This window comes from Triticum urartu, chromosome 3A (assembly GCF_056163025.1).
Source record: "Triticum urartu cultivar PI428250 chromosome 3A, HENAU_Tu73, whole genome shotgun sequence".
In the NCBI taxonomy this organism is placed as follows: domain Eukaryota; kingdom Viridiplantae; phylum Streptophyta; class Magnoliopsida; order Poales; family Poaceae; genus Triticum; species Triticum urartu.
In genome coordinates this window covers 131,490,864-131,501,308 of record NC_141875.1, presented here as the reverse complement: position 1 = coordinate 131,501,308, position 10,445 = coordinate 131,490,864, and the positions used below count along the sequence as shown (strand labels likewise).

The 10,445-nt window shown below is 40.1% G+C and overlaps 1 long non-coding RNA gene across 1 annotated transcript; it reads right to left on the bottom strand.

The window, feature by feature from the left end:
- Positions 1-8,308: 8,308 nt before the first annotated feature.
- On the bottom strand, positions 8,309-9,299 carry LOC147978920 (uncharacterized). The gene is made up of 2 exons (XR_015599649.1): positions 8,646-9,299; positions 8,309-8,564 (listed from the first exon to the last, which is right to left on the bottom strand). It is a non-coding gene; the product is annotated as an uncharacterized LOC147978920 (long non-coding RNA).
- Positions 9,300-10,445: the final 1,146 nt, after the last annotated feature.

Below are 10,445 nucleotides of genomic sequence, written 5' to 3'. Positions count from 1 at the left end.
GTATGTTGATGACATACTGATATTCGGAACAAACCTCAAAGTCATTGAGGAGGTCAAATCGTTTCTATCTCAGAACTTTGAGATGAAAGACCTTGGTGTGGCTGATGTTATCTTGAACATCAAGCTATTGAGAGATAATGAGGGCGGGATCACACTTCTGCAATCCCAATATGTTGAGAATTTGTTGAGTCATTTTGGATATTCGGACTGCACACCATCTCAAACACCATATGATCCTAGCGTGTTGATTCGAAAGTCCAAAGGCATGGCTAAAGATCAATTGAGATACTCTCAAATCATTGGTTCACTGATGTACCTAGCGAGTGCAACGAGGCCTGACATCGTGTTTGCTGTGAGCAAACTGAGCTAGTTTGTTTCCAAACCGGGTGATGTACATTGGCATGCTATTGAAAGAGTTATGCGCTATCTGAAAGGTACTATGGACTATGGACTTCACTATACCGGAGACCTGTCGGTACTTGAAGGGTATAGTGATGCGAATTGGATCTCTGATGCTGATGAGATGAAGGCCACTACTGGGTATATGTTTACTCTTGGAGGTGGCGCTGTTTCCTGGAAGTCTTGCAAGCAAACGATCTTAACGAGATCGACAATGGAAGCAGAATTAACGGCATTAGACACATCTGGTGTTGAAGCGGGATGGCTTTGAGATCTTTTGATGGACTTGCCATTGGTTGATAAACCGGTTCCGGTTATTCTTATGAACTGTGACAATCAGAATGTCATCACCAAGGTGAAGAGTTCAAAGGATAACATGAAGTCCAACAAACACATAAGAATAGGATTAAAAGCTGTCAGAAAATTAAGAAACTCCAGAGTGATAGCGTTGGACTATGTCCATACGGCTAAGAATCTGGCAGATCCCTTTACGAAAGGGCTATCACGTGTTGTGATAGATAATGCATCGAGGGATATGGGTATGAGACCCACATGAGTTGCCATGGTGGTAACCCAACCTATGTGATCGGAGATCCCGTGAAGTAGGACCTGGGAAAACAAGCCAGTGGTGAGCTGAGGAGAGTAACTATACTAACCCACTCCGTTGGAGATGCAATACTCTCAATACTGTATGGTAGGGTGACTATTGTCTTAATGTGTTCCACGGGTTATGTAAGCAAGATGCTATCCTACAGAGCGATCTTTGGAGGAATGCACCTATGTGAGCTCGACTGCTAGTCACAGTCTATGAGATTGGGGTTATCTCTAATAAAATAATGAATAGGCCAGGAGTGTGACTTATATGCTCCACCCGAGGGGTCAGCGTTCGGCAGCCCAGTACTAGTAAGACATGTGGTGAAGCTTCTTTACGTCAAACTGATAATTCAAGGCATAGTCCATTGTTCAGTTGTGAAGGAGTATAGATACTTGCTCTAGGTGAAGCTCAACCTTAACAGGTCTTCAGTAAAACACTGGTATATGAAAACAGCAATTGGAACAGAGGACACAATGGGCCCTCGAGATCTGGTGGGGGATTGCTGAAATTTGGGATGGGCTTTAGGCCCATATGGTAATTTCTAAAAAATCTCTAAGGGCCCATGTGGGTATATGGCACTAGGTGTAGTGGGAAGTTTAGTCCCACCCTACTAGTGGAGAAGGAGTTGGACCTCTTTATAAGGGTTTCTCTTCTACATGCTATTGGAGCTTGAGAATAGAAGAGGCCCTCGCACGCTCCTCCTCCGCCACCCGCCTCGCCACGCCACGCCTCGTCACGAACGCTGCGGGTTGCGGGATTGAGCCGAGCCGAGCTCACACCTACGCGCTTATTTTTTCCAGTCACTAACGGAGAGTTTCTGACAGCTGAGCCACGATCTGAGACGTCGGATCGTGGGTTGTCACGGACTCGGACGTGGGTCGAGCCCACATCTTTCCACGCGGCTGCGCCTATATAAGTGTGCGGTGTCTCCCAACCCTAGCCGCCACGAACAGATCACATCTGCTCACGCGCATGCCCACCGTCGTTCCTTTGCTGCAGCTGCCACCGGTGACTCCATCCAGTCCGCCGTGTACATGGTTGATGGGAGAGCAGGTCTCCGAAACCCCGCCCTTCTGGTTCCTGTACGGGAGAGGGGCGAATAGGTTTTTGGGCAGCGACTACGCGACTGCTCGCCTCCGATCCACTACTTCCTCTACGTTCGTGTCGTCTTCATCATCACCATGTCCACCGACGCCCAACGTGCTGCCGCCGAGAAGCTTGAGGCCGACAAGAAGGCCGCTGAGGATGTTGCTGCCGCCACCACTGTCGCGGCCTCTGCATGGCCTACTGGAGGGTATAACTCGTTTATCCCGCTCCTACTGTTTTCTGTTTTAGCCATGCTAGTGTTATACGTAGATCTTTCTGCAATTAGCGTAGTATGTGCTTGCTTGACTTAATATTAGTATGCGTTTATTTGTGTCAATGCCATGCTAGTAATTTACTCGTGGATTAAGTTAATCAAAAAATTGCCTATTTACTCAACAAATCATGTGGTGTGCCTGACCACAAATGTCTACCCTCGGAAAGGGAGACGCCATACCTAGCTATTGGATGTGCTTCAACATTAGAAGCCCAAAGTTCATGACAAAAATTACAAATAGCAAATGAACTAGCCGTTTCTCTAATTTCTCGAATGATACCCACGTAGTTCCTCCCACACCATCATGGATCTGGTTGACAATTTGTTTGCAGTGTGATGCTTATGAAGATTTTGCATACCGAATCATGCGCTGGAGAAAGAGCCTCTCTACAAGCCAGGGCTTCCAATGGTCATGGATCAACAAGTCCCTGGACAAGCACTGACGATCCTAGATAGCTTTTGTCCCGGTCCATGTAGATCGCCGCCACATTGCCCAAATTATGATCAACTGATACCCCGCGTCGACATTTATTTTGATGAAACCCTCAGGTGGGGGAGCCACATTGGCTGCGCTTCTGATCTTGCTGCCGCTTGGGTATTAATCTGCTCGGGCTCAGAAATAGGACGTGTAACAAAAAGGTGAGTAGGCAACGGGATTTGGTTGATCTCCTCATGAATAAGTTTACGACGTGCTGTCCAAATAGACCATAGGGTCACCGTCATGCGTATTAATTCATCATGGAAAAGAACCCCCATCATTGAGAATAACCAATTCCCCGCGCTTGATTCACTGGTCTCTGTCATATGTTTCATCAACAAAGGATCCACTAGTGGTCTCTATCATATGTTTCATCAACAAAGGGTCCACTAGTGCCGACACACACCGAGCAATGGAACACTCAAGCAAGCTATGTCTCTAAGAAGCCCTTGCTCCGCATACCGCACAATCATCTTTAGCAGCGTGTTTGGTAGTTTAAGGGAAAGGGAATGGGAATTTATGAGAGGGAGTTGGTTGAGGGATTATACTTGGGAAGTGGCATGTTAGTCCCAATCCCACGTTTGGTACGGGGTGAGAATTATTTGTGGGGATAATTTTCATGAACAAAGAAAAGGAAGGACAGGTTACGTGAGATGTGCTCCTATTTGGTGTTGCATCTGCAGATTAGGGAGTAGTCAGCGCTGGCCGGATTGTTTGGCGGAAATATTCTGCCACCGCACATATTTAGCTAGGATGCTCGTGGGTTTTTTTCCTTTTGTTGCGGCAGGTGGGCCACCAAATCTGTACTGATATGTTTTTAGACGTCTAATTCTCAATACTCTACTGAATTACCAGGGTCCCCCCAGGGTATAGATTGATGGGAGTTGGCCCTCCTAATTCCCCTTCCCCTTCCCTTGGTAATTCACAAACCCCTGAACCAATCAACAGATTTTTAGTCTCACTAATCTTAAAATCCCATTCCCTACCTCAACTCCCCCCAACCAAACACGCTGTAGGTGACATATTCCTATGCTTCCGCACGGTAGCTCACCCCCACCTCAACGGACACAATTAGTGTGCAGACCAAGTAATCCTGCGTTGGATGTTAAAGTTAGCGGTTTCCTTCAATTTTAGTTTCATATATATATATATATATATATATATATATATATATATATAGACACTATTCTGATCACGGAATCAGAATAATATTCTGATCACAACATGAACTTCCCGAGTAACGCGCCTGACCTTCCCCGAGTACTAGGTTGAACTTCAGCTAAAAGGTGTCCAAATGGGGCTTGCGATATACCGTTGGATAGCTATGGACATCAGTATCATGACCCAAGTTAAAATTTTGGCAAAATGTAAGCGGTTTAAGAGCAGTTTTGAAAACCGTTTTTTCTTCATACAAAAAACGTGAATCGTATTTTCGATCGCATTTTTAAACCGTTTATTGGAATGAGGCAAATAATATGGCGTTGGAAATCTGCTGCAAAACCGCTCCTTCCACATGCTGAAAGTTTTCTATAATTCCCTACGGTTAAAGAGTAATCCAGAAAATCGTAAAATTTCGCAAACCGAACACCTGAGTTCGTATTTTTGACGTCATTTCTAAACGGCTAATGCAATTGAGGCAAATAATATGGCGTTGGAAAGCTTATGAAAATGCGCTACCTTTTTATGTTAAAAGTTTTTTCTAATTTTGAATGGTTTAAAAGTAATTTAGAAAATGGTACAAGTTCCACCGAGTTCGTATTTTCAAGCTATTTTTTTAACCATACGTCCAAATGCAGAAAATGATATGGCGTTGGAAAGCTTGAAGAAATGCGAAACTTTTTTGTATATATTGTTTCTACTAATTCATTACGGTTTTATGTCAGTTTTGAAAATGGTTAAAAACATATTTTTGCCGTAATTTCTACAAACTTTATCGGAATGGGGCAAATAATATACCGCTGAAAAGCTACGGAAAATGCGAAACTTTTTCATGTTGATGGTTTTCTCTGAATCCTGGCTGTTTTCAAGTAATTTCTAAAATGGCGAGATCATTCGTTCTGCCTTTATCGCGAAACAGATTCTTCGAAAATGCACCGCGTGAAGAACCTGAACTTCTCGGCATGTCTACTTGAACTTCACTCTGTGTTTCACGTGTTTTTTTTGCTCGTAGCTCTCCATCCACTGCTCGTAGCTCTCCATCCACTCACCGGAATTGAGCAAGTGATATACCAGTGGAAAGCTGCTGTAAACACGCAATTTTCCCGTGTTGATCATTTTTTCATACTCGCAACGATTTTAAAAGTTTTTCATCTGATATTCATTCAGTGTAGTAGGTGAACTTCCTGCTCTTTTTACGTTGAACTTCTATGACGTATTTTTCATTTGTAATTTTCTCATCCATTCGTCAAGTGTTACACAAATGGTATTTCTTTTGTATAAACCTCTCTCACAATATTTTTTAAAATTTCTCCGACGGAGGACTTGAACTTATATCAACAAACTTTTAGTCTTTGCTTTTTTTATTCTTTTTAATACAAAATACACATAGTGTAGTACGTGAACTTCTGGTAGTTATCAATCTGAACTTCTCTCGGTTACATGAAAATATATGAGTTTTTTTATGAATTTTTAATCTGATTTTTTAATCCTTTTTATGAAATTTTGAAGTGCTCTATTTTTAATAGTTGAAATTCTTGTTATTTTATTTTTGAACTTCTTGTTTTCATTCTTTAATAATGAGGAAAATCAGAGTTTTCTATAATCATCGAACTTCTCCGTCTTTTTAATATGGACTTCCTTGTTTTTTCTTAATCTTTTTTATGAAATTTTGAAGCAATCTATTTTTTTTAAAAAAGTTGAACTTCCTGTTATATAATTTTTGAACTTCTTATTTTCCATTCTTTAATAATGAGGGAAATCTGAGTTATAATCATCGAACTTCTCCATCTTTCTAATTGGGACTTGCTGGTTTTATTTCTTTTAGTAATGAAAAAAAATCCTACTTTTTGATAGACATCGAGCACCATCGTTAATTTTGAACTTCTAGGTTTATTTTAATATAACTTCTTCATTATTTCAAATAGAACTTATTGGTCTTATTCTTTAGTAACCGGAAAAAATTGAACTTTTAGCAACAAAACTTTCAATCTTTGCGTTTTTCATTCGTTTTTTAATACAAAATGCACATCATGTATTACGTGACCTTCTCGCAGTTATCAATCTAAACTTCTCTTGGTTACATGAAAATATCTGAGTTTTTTATAGACATTGAACCGCTCTACTTTTTATTGGTTTTAATCTTTAGCATTGGGGAAAATCTGAGTTTTTATAAAAATTAAAGAACTTCATATTTTTAAATTTTGTACTTCTTGGTGTTATTCATTAGAAATGGGAAAAGTCCTACTTATGTAATAAATATCGAACTGCTCAAGTAATTAAAGTTGAACTTCTAGATCTTAAAAAAAACAAAGGCAAATATATGTTTTACAAACTTTTTAAACTGCTTGTTTTTTTTAATTTGACCTTCTTGGTTTTGGAATAAACATTTTTGATCTTCTATGTTATTTAAATTTGAACTTCTCCATTTTTTTAGTAAAATGAAGAAACACCATTTTTTTATAAACTGTTTGAACTACTACATTTTTCATTTTTGAACTTATTTGTTGATTCTAAAGTAACAAGGAAAATCATGGGTTTGTAATAAACATTAAATTGCCCTATTATTTAAATGTGAACTTCAAGGTATTTTTTAGAAATGGTTAAACTTACAGAACAAATTATGGTTTTTTCCACTTTCTACGAACATTTGAAGTTTTTTGTCTCGCGACATTTTTAGGCATTTTTTCTGTCCGTGAAATGTCCTAGGTGGTCCCTTTTTTCTTTGATGAATTTCTTCTGTATGTAGTACACTTGAACTTCATAATTTCTGAAACATGAACTTCTCTATGTAGTTTTTTTCTAAAAGTTTCTGAAAAATGAAATTGCCATGCGTCTACTAATACAACGACATGTTGTTATATTAGTGTGAACTTCTCACAAAAATCAAACCGACACGCATTAGAGTTTGACTATGTCAGATGGCTTTGTTGAACGACCGCACATGGCCAGAAGTGAGGAACCGCGGGTCAAGGCGCCACACTAACTTGATCATCTTGGTTTTGTACTAATAATTGAACTTCTCGGTTATTTAAATTTGAACCTCTAGGTTTTTATAGAACCCCTTTATTATTAAAAAGTTGAACTTCTTTGTATTTTTAATTTGACTTTCTTGGTTCTGTAATAAACATTGAACCTCTATGTTTGTGAAATTTGAACCTCTAATTTCTTTTGGAACATGTAAAATGCTTTCTTTTAAAAGTGATCACTCTCTGAAACAACACTCTCTAAAACAACAATTCTAGATAAAAAAACAAAAGGAGAGAACCTCTTCCCAACTTTTATCAATATCCATTAACATGAACATTTTTTTACATCCAGCATGGATACAAGTCTACTACAACAGTTCCGTCTCGAGAGATAATTGTAGCATATATGTCAAAGTTGGTTGATAACATCGGCATGCATATACCAATGATGTCCAGAGAGTGTCGGTGTTCTAGAAAATATACCAATAATTTATTCTTTTAAGCATCTCTTCCAAGAAACTTTCTTACTCCCTCCCTCCGTCTTATAATGTAAAAGCGTTTTTAACACTACATGGTGCTTGTGTACTAACTTTACATGTGGGAGTTCCCATGCGCACTCTGACGATGAACATAGAAAAAAAGATGTGATCTCTACAGTGCCACAAAAGTGCGAATCCCCGGTTAAGTTTAGTCACTGTAGTCGCCTTTCCCCAATCATGTCAGTAGATTAGTACTATCACGTCAATCAAAATAATTAGTGTTGGTACAAGCGCATCTGAATAAATAGGATTCCCACCGCACCCAACCGCCTTGAAATGAACAAAACTGCAAGCTGTTTTGTTGGCCCAGCGCAGCACGTGACTAGCAACGGATGCTCACAACAGAGGTTGGCTTCAAGCTTCAGTTTGTGCTCCAGCCATTCTGGCATGCAAAAGCAATACTAAAAGCTTGGGAGAAAGGCAGATGATGAGGAAATAAAAGGTGCAACATTATTGGACAATCTTTACCAGCTGTGGTGCACAGTAACAGTGTGGCTTCCACTATCAAATATTCCCTGAACTTTCTCATGGTGCGCAGTATCTGTCGGCGGAGGAAGTCCTGTCAGGCTCTCCGTAACATGTAACTAACAAACTCATGTAAGTTACTAACTGATTACTGATATCAAATATTCGCAGAACTTTAGGAGTAGTAGAATTTACTTGAAAGTTGAACTGTAGCATGAGGCCATGCCTGCTGCAGGTGTTCAGAACAGACTGATTGCACTTAGTTGTGCATATATGTGGAGATTAGTAGTACCAATGATGTCCATGGAATATTTGATAGTGGTTGATAACATCGATCTCGAGGGATAATTGTAGCATATATATCAAATTGGTTGATAACATCGGCATGCATATACCAATGATGTTCAAAGAGTGTCGGTGTTCTAGAAAAGATACTTGGACACATTTTTCACCTTCTGGAACAATTTCTACCTTCCCAAAGCTGCTGATTAACTTGGACATATTTTTCACCTTCTGGAACAATTTCTACCTTCCCAAAACTTTGGACAACAAAGTATAATGCTCATTTGTTTAGAACTGAACTGAATAATCTGGTGAAGCCGGCCTGCAACAATGGCAAATTTTTTCAGAGGACAAACACAAAACAGTGATGAAATGGGAGGGCAGGTGTTGTGGCATTGCGAACCAACGTGAAGTGATCCCGCGATGGAGGCGAACCAGGGGAGTCAGGTGGTTCCTGGCGTCGCTCAGGGAAGAATCGGGGGGCGACTGGGGGTGCGCTGGATGGTGGCGGTGAACTGCAAGAGGTGGCGGTGGCGAACGGCCTGAGTGTCGCAGCATAGGGCATCTTCAGTCGGGAACCTCGGCGGCGGCCGGCGGGATCAGAGCTAGGCGGTGGCGCCCCGGGATCCACGGCCCGCGATGGCACCCAGGATCCACGGCTTGGTCGTCTTCAGTCGGGGACCCTGGCGGCGGCGGGCGGGATCCAAAGACAGGAGTCGGCGCCTAGGATCCATGGTCGGTGACGGCGCGGAGGATCCACTACCAAGGTGGATCAGGGCAGAGAGTGGTGGTCCATGGTGGCAGTTAGAAGAAGACAGGGGCGGCGGCTCGCCAGGAGGAAGGCGGGGGCGACGGCGTCCCAGGAGGAGTCTGGGGCCGGCCACGTGCTGGGAGGAGGCAGGGACGACGGCGCGCCGGGAAGGAGGCGCGGGTGCTGGCGCGCCGGTAGGAGGCGTGGTAGGCAGCGGCGGCGATAGGATCGGGGGTCGCTGGGATCAAGGGAAGAAGTGGTGGACTATCGTGGGTGAGATTTTTTTTCGCTATATGGATTCCGAAGTTTCGGAAGTTTGGGAGGGAGCAGTCGGACCCTTATAGGGCTGGCTGTGATTCAAATAGTTATTCTAATCTCAGGATTTGAATATTGTTGTTATATATATATATATATATATATATATATATATATATATATATATATATATATATATAAAATATAATTTAGAATTACAACTCTATTTAAAAATAAAATAACTCAAGTTAAAAAATACTTTCTTTAATTTAAAAATGCTCATAGTACATTAACAATGTTCATATAATACAAAAATATAGCGCAACTTTCTCAAAATGTTTGTACCATTCAAAATTTTTCTGTAATTCAAAAAATTTTGACACATTTAAAAATAAGTTCATGATTTGTTTTTAAATGTTCATGAAAATAAAAATGATTGTGGTATTATAAAGAATGTTTGTATCACTTAAAATCTTACTTAATTGTGTTTAGAAAGTATTCACATGTTTAAAATTTATTTTTGTCACATTTAAAAACTGTTAATGTAGTGTAAAAATATTCATGCAATTTACAAAAAATGTTCATTTCACATTAGACAAATGTTCAACATCTGTTCAAATAAATATTCAGAGTGTATCAAAAAATGTTTAACGTCCGTGCGCCAGGCATCTCGAATGAGTCTTTGGGGACTTCTTGGGTAGGGGACAGTAAATGAAGGCTGAAGCATATGAGCGCTATTTCTCGCCCAATGCGGGACCTATCGTTATCTCGGGCGCTTGGTTGTCCCCGCTTTTCGTGGGCCGGCCAATGTAAGTTTCTAGAATTATTCATGCGTTTTTCCTGTTTCTTTTTTCTATGTCCTTTTATGTTTTTATCAGGTTCTTTTCTTTTATTTTTGTTTTATTTTTCTATTTCTTTATCTAATATATATCAAGTGTTTTCAATAGATGTTCTAAGTTTTTTATACACATGTAATATATTTTTTCATAGACATTGAATTTTTTTAAAATACATGATAACAAATTCAAATACATATTTGAGCATTATCTTAATAAATTTTAAGCATTCTGTGTACAAACATTTCCAAATCTGCATTGAACATTTCTTTGAAGGGTATGAAACATTCTTTAAAATACGTGGGCATTTTTTTATATTGTACAAACATTTCAGAAAATCTCACGAACATATTCTTAAAAT